This window comes from Dipodomys spectabilis, unplaced genomic scaffold (assembly GCF_019054845.1).
Source record: "Dipodomys spectabilis isolate Male_0828 unplaced genomic scaffold, ASM1905484v1 ptg000445l, whole genome shotgun sequence".
Lineage (NCBI taxonomy): Eukaryota > Metazoa > Chordata > Mammalia > Rodentia > Heteromyidae > Dipodomys > Dipodomys spectabilis.
Window position 1 is genome coordinate 459,259 of NW_024871122.1, and position 7,447 is coordinate 466,705.

Here is a 7,447-nt window from a genome sequence, read left to right on the forward strand (position 1 = left end):
TGTCAGTTACATGATTGGTTGACATTTAATGAGATAATATTGTAAAAAATCTTATTGGCTAACATGTGCAGGCTTAGCAGTAAGAAGCAAATTATGTTAACTATGGAATCTTAAGAAAGATCTGTAGCTTTAGGTACCTTCCTGTCATCCTCTGATGGCTATTGCTATAGAGGAGTTACGGGAAGAAGGTTATTGGGACATTTCATGGTTTTTCCAGGAACCTGAGTACTAACATTCGGTAAAAGTTTTTGCAATAGGTGCTTTCAGTAAATGCCTTCACAATGGATACTTTCAGTATAGACCTTCAAAATGGACAAAGTCCAGAATGGCTATACTTTGGCTAAGGTCTCTCACTAGGGGTGTGTGAGTGTGTGTGTGTGTGTGTGTGTGTGTGTGTTTGGTGTGAGAGAGTCAGACACAGCTGAGGTTTGGTGTAAAACACTTCTTCCCTTCAGCCTTGAGTTTTGGTATCTAGTGGTTGTTCCCCCTCCCGAATTCTGAACTCTAAATTTGTTCTTCTATATACTTTTATCCTTAGATCTTCTTAATATTCAGATTCCTAATATCTGCTGTGACCTTCAGAATTTGCTTCATAAAGGGGGTGCCTTTCTTCTAACTTTTATGAAGCCCTTTGCTCTATTTAAATGCAGGATATGCTGTGTTAGTGGTTTTACTTAGCCCAGACTATGTGGCCCAGGCTGTGACTGTTAGTTCTGAGACTAGTTTAGGCTAATATGAAATACTATCATTTCAATCTATCTAGTGAAAAAAGTTCAGCATCTTTATTGAAACAATTTCCTGGATGTAAAACCAACAAAAAAAATTCCAGTGGTATAAATGTACAATCTGTTGATTTTAGTTAATTGTGCACCACAGCAATGAAGAAATTCTTCTTACTAAAGTGAGTATTTAGAACGTGAAAAAACCAAATATTATAGAACTTAAAAACTGATAAAATACCAAAAGTAAAAGAAAGACACTGATCAGGAATGCAGTACAAATGTAAGTGTTTAATAAATAAATGAAATATTTGAGATTCTTATCCACATAGGAAATACAAAGGAAAATAAATAGGAAAGTCACTGAAATCCCATCCTACACACCAGAATAACTATCACCATTCGAATAAATAAACATCTGGAGAGGTTGAAATAAATCAGGAACTGTATTTGGTTTTGTGGTATTGTAAACTAGTGCAACCCATATGGAGATCATAATGGAAGTTTAGACAATACCAAAAAGACACATGTGTTGATGACTTTTACTGAAACCTTGATACAAAAAGAAGGAATATAAATCAACATCAACATCCATGTGCATGGCAGCAAGAAAGAAAGCTGTGCAATCAACTTAGATGCACAAAAAAGAGGGAATAAAGAAATGTGCTATTCATAACTATAAACATGTTCTGGTATATAAGAGAAGTGAATTTCTCCAATATCACTGCTAAATATTTTTGGATATACACCTAATCCTAATTTCACAGGTTTTGGGGCTTCGTGTTTTTCTTTAAAAGGGACCTCCATATTGATTTTTAGAGGAGTTACAATAGGTTGAAGATATCCTATAATATGTGGATATTAGAAGAAATTTAAATATATCAATGAACACAATAAGGACCATCATATACAGTTTGTAATTTGATCCAATTTTAAGAAGGCAACAGTTGGGGGACAAGACAATGTTAGAAGCTTAATAACAAAAACACAGACATGGAAAAATTTAAAAAAAATGTGCAACTGATTAGTGCTAATACTAACAAAATATTTTCCTCAAGTTTTAAAAATGAAACAATTAAAATAATACTTAATAATATCAAATAAGTATGCCATGGAAGAAAATGTACCATAGACATATGTTCCCCATAATTTGTTTTAATTTATAACAAATTGACACAGGTCTCATGGTTTCCCTTATTTGCAATATCTAGTATATGTATGAGTCAAGCGGAAAAGGTCAGATAATGTGATATTAGGAAAATGAACCCTTAGATATGTATTTTAATGTTTTTTTTTCTTTCATGCATGTGTTTCTAATGCATTTATAAGATTATTTCTTTGTTGCTTTGTATGTCCCTCCCCCACAGTATAACCCCCGCTTTCACTCTATTTGATGTCAGTATTACTTGTGGAGGAGATGGGGAAAAACAAGTCGTTTAAGGATTCAGGTGGACCTGTTGCAACAATGAGAAGTACAAGTTGTCAGGTCAAAAACGAGCTTTACAACGTCGGTGCGGGGGAGGGGGTGTTCGGGGGGAGGGGAAGGATTGGGTGGGGGGAGGGGGGAGGCTGGGAAGGGAGGTGAAGGGTAAACAAAGGAGGAGGCTGCAATGCTTGGTAAGAAATGTATGCATTATCCTGACCATATAATTGTAACCCCTCTGTACAGTATGTTCACAAATAAAATAAAAAAAAATAAAATAAGAAAAAAAAAAGAAAATGTGATTACATGTCTGAAGATGATAACACATTCAAGCATCATTTATTGAATCCAGCAAAGAAAAGTAACAGAGAAGTAGAAAGTAAGAACAACCTGGGGCATGGATGAAGATACTCAGTAGAACTTTGTGAGGAAAAATGTGCTCCATTTTGCTCATCAACGTTGAGCTAGGACAGCTACCTTTTGACAGAGCACTTGTAATGTAGTCAGAGCAGTGGAGTTACGAATTTAGGCAGTAATTTATTACTTTTATTCCCTAATCTTATGATGTGATTCCCAAATGATATGAGTGATCGTAGATTTTTCTGAGCCCTTTTTCACCCAAATTTTCTAATTCCTTCCCCTGCCAGTAATTCTTCTGCTATTCTCATTTCTCCTTGTTTCTGAACTCAACTCCTGTGACCTTTTGGTTCATGAGAAAGAGCTAAAGAAATATGAGGATGGTCTGGAATCTGAGGAACATCCAGTCCAGCTTGGAGGATCTGGTAAAAGACCTCCACCTGGGACTCAGAATTAGATATTAATTGACCTCTTTGGAAATAGAGAAACTCAATCCCTCAGGCAGGATTCATCATTCCTTGACTTTCTTTGAAGAGATTTGGTACTACGACACAATTCAGAGAATGAGCTTTCCCACCACTCACCACAGCTTTGTCAGGAGGAATAGGTTCAAAACTTAAAGTGACCTCAGTTCTCACAGGCCAGTCAGAAACCAAGAGATCACATTTTCCTCCTCATCTGGTAGGAACAGAGTCTGGGCAAAGTCTAAGATGGAGATAAAGTGAGACTGGGCCTAAGGAGTACACAAAAGAATGACCCTCTCTGACTAAAAGTGAGTTGTGCAGTGAGACATGACAACTTCCTTTATATATGAAAATTCACTAGGTGTGTTATCTCACTGCCATTGTGAGGGAGGTCAGTTTCCCCAAAGAAGTTGTTAAATGTTGTGTCTACCAGTTTGCTCTCTAGGCTATTGTCTCTCCCACCCATTCCCATGCCAAGAATGCATTGCTTCTTTCAGGCACTCAACTACTTGTCCTGAATCCTAAGCAGGAATATTGTAGGCTATACTTTGGCTAACCTCTTGCATTGGAGGTAGAAAAGGCCCAGGCTCTGCACATGCCAAGAGGTAGAAAAGGTGAGTATAAGCTCAGATTGGAACTGAACAACAATCATATTGAAAAAAAAATAAATGAAATTAATGGTTGAGTAATTTAGGGTGGATAGCCACTAAATTTAGGTAATTATTAGTAACACATATACAATCATGGATTAGGAAGAAAACAGTGAAGTAGGTTCAAGATAACATGGAAAAGACACATAATAGCCATAACAGGAGATGAGAGTGTGAAAGAACTGTTGGCCTAGGTCCATTTACTATCTGAGGAGTGACCTTGGTTAGGAGGCTTTTAGAATAATATCTAAAAGAGGCAGACTTGCTGGGCACTAGTGGCTCACACCTGTAATCCTAGGTACCCAGGAGAGTGAGATCTGAGTATTACGATTCAAACCAAGCCCAGGCAGAAAAAGCCAGAAGCAGTCCTGTGGCTCAAGTGGTAGAGCACTAGCCTGGAGCTCAGGGACACTATCTAGGCCCTGAGTTCAAGCTTCATGATCATCAAAACAACAACAACAACACAATAATGACAAAAAGAAATAAAAGAAGGACTTAAAGATATGCGATGGAATGATGATCCTGTGTAACTGTCTAGGGAACATAAAAGGAGACAAAATTTGGAGCAAAATGATACCTATTCTTACTAATCAAGGATGTATTGCAAATGCCAAATTCCTCCTCTGAGAAACTTCCAAACCTGGGCTAGGAACATGGCTCATTGGTTGAGTGCTTGCTTTGCAGGCTTGACTCCCTGGGTTCAATTCCTCAGCCAGAAGTGGTGCTATGGCTAGAGTGGTAGAGCATTAGCCTTGAGGTGAAGAGGAGAGGGACAGGACCCAGGCCCAGAGTTCAGGCCCCATGACCTGCCAAAAAAAAAAAAAAAAAAAACCCAAAACAAAAAAAAGCTTCCAAACTTATTTTTTCTCATAAAGGGGGGGGGGGGCTTTTTTTTTTATAACAGGAATTCTTATCTAGTTCAAGGTCATCAGAACTTCAGTAGAGTTTTCCTGTTGAGATATAATGCACCAACTCTGCCGAACTTAATCATGACTAGGAAAGTATGGACACTAATGTGTTTATTATAATTTTCCTTATAAATATATAATTCTGTCAGATATTATATATAATATATAGTGTAAAATATATTATACATTATATAGTATAATAAACATATTCTAATATAACATATATTATATATTAACAAACTTCCTAATTTTAGAGTTAGGAACAAGCAACATATTGAAAGACAAATTCTTGAAACTCTGAGTAATTTCTCTACCACTGGACAATTCCAGGTTTCATTCTTATTACACAAAGAGCAACATAAGCAAGCAGTGCCCATGGAGGTGGTTCTCTGGATTCTGGAAACTGTGATCTGCATATATATATATATATATATATATATATATATATATATATATATACACATTATACATATACATGTATATATGAAATATTGTTTTATACTAGTGAATGTGTAAAACTATAGCAACAGATAATTAATTCAACATCTATGTGCACACACACTCAATCACTTTCAAGTATAAGAATTTCTTTTTGGGCTGGGAAGATGGCTCAGTGGTAAAGCGCTTGCCTTGCATGCATGAGGCCCTGGGTTCAATTCCTCAGCACCACATAAGCAAAAAGAAAAAAGCCAGAAGTGGTGCAGTGGCTCAAGTGGTAGAGCGCTAGCCTTGAGCAGAAAAGTCGAGGGACAGCACCCAGGCCCAGAGTTCAGGCCCCATGACCGGACCCCCCCCACAAAAAAATAATGTCTTTTCTATGTTCCGTATGCACCTACACAGAGAGTAGATGAGTTGCCCTTGAATTGTCCTGGTAGTTATTTATCTGGCTACTGCAGCTTCACATCCTTTGTTCTCTTAGTAGCCAGATGTCATGTGTTCAACAACAATACTTGTTACAGGCAAAAGTATCTACCCTGACACACATAGGAACGTGGATTTCAGAAATGCCACAAATAATTGGGAGGTACAGCAGTACTTATCAAAATTAAATAGATTACATATTTATTAAAAAGTTTGTCAGAAAAATAAACTTCAGTGCAGGATGAAACACTTGAAGAAAATTACAGTTGAAATTACATATAGCTAGGTGCTGGTAGCTCATGCCTGTAATCTTGGCTAATCTGGAGGCTGATATCTGAGAATCAGTTCAAAGCCATCTTGGGCAGAAAAGTTGCCATGAGACACTTATCTCCAGTTACTCAATCAAGACTAAAATTGATACTGTGGCTCAATGTTGTAGAGAGATAACCTTGAGCCAAAGACCTCAGGAACAGTGCCCAGGACCCAAGTTCAAACTCTGCAATAGACAATAAATAAAAATAAATTACATATAATTTATTATCAACTCTTTACAAGGAAAATAGGATATGACACATGGCAACATATGACTTCAAGTTCCAAAGTTCCAAAGCATTTCCCCACTCTTGAGAACTAGGAGTAATCCACATTGAAAAAAATAAAAACATGAATGATTTATACCAAATTTCAAAACATACTATATGTTATACAAAGGAAATGCAATAAACATGCATTTCACAATTTAGTAACATCATATAGTATAAAGAATCTGATTAACTGATTCATAAAAATCAATACAATGGAGATAAAACATCCAATATATCAGGGGTCAAATTAGCAGAATACTTTCCATCTATGATGGCTGTTCTGTAAATTATCCAGCCCTATCCATCCCACAATTGCAGAAGGCTCCTCCTGAGAATGGCCAGAAACCTGTCTACTATGAGTGCTCAATGTAGACCTGGTCCCATTCTCTATTATTTGGGCAAGTGATTGAATATCTGAAAACTTGCCAAAGGCACAATTTGGGAATGGCTTCCAGTAACGACATTTTAGTTCTCAGAAAAAAAGGGAAATTGAAGACAGTGGGAAAATGTACCAGATCCTGGAAAGATTTCTATCATTGTGCTAAAACTGTACCCTTCTACTGACACTTGAACAAACTGCAGCAATTGTCACTCCAATCACATGTCCAAAAGATAGCTTTCCAAATATTGACCTGTTTTCACGTTGGCAAGTCAAGACACTCTATTGTGGTCCTGTTTTACTTAACCTATCTGCTATAGTTTGCCCAAGAGATAGTTGACCTTACCAATTTCTTAAATTTTAGGTCATCACATAAACACTTCATAGCCCTTAAACATTAAAAATACCTATCCATAGAAGTCTGCATTACATACTTATTACTGTTTTTCTTCATTTGCCATGTTATACATATTTGTGTATCCCATGGCTTAGTTCTGTAATCTTCCTTCTCATGAGTGTTACCACTGAGTACATGTAATTATTTCGTTTTTTTTTTCTCCAGCTCTGTTCTTTCTTTAATTCAATTCCTTAATAGCATCATGTCTACTGACAACTCCTAGCTATTGATTTTAACAAATTCAAAAGAGTCCAAAGTGAGCTTTGATTTTATCCCTCATTACTATTTGATTAATTGATAACTCTTCCAGTTGCCTTTTCAAAATATCTTGTAGTCATTTCAGACTTACCTACTATTTCACACCTCATATGTAATGTATGAGCAGGTTTTGACAAATTAACTCACATAATATTTTAGGAACCATAAATATATAGTATATGAATATTAATACTATGACTTAAATTCGTGGCCTTGGTTGTTTTTTTTTTTTTACTTTTCTTTTGTGCTCAGGTTGTCAGTCTTCCATTTGAGCCACAGCTCCATTTTTAGCTTTTTGGTTCTTAGTTGAAGATAAATGTCTCATGGTCCATTTACCTGGTCTAGCTTGAAACTACGATCTTCTGTTTTCAGCCTTATAACTAGCTAGATTTAAAGGTGTACACCAATAAAACCACCCCTATTATATTTGAATTAAAAATAAGTTCA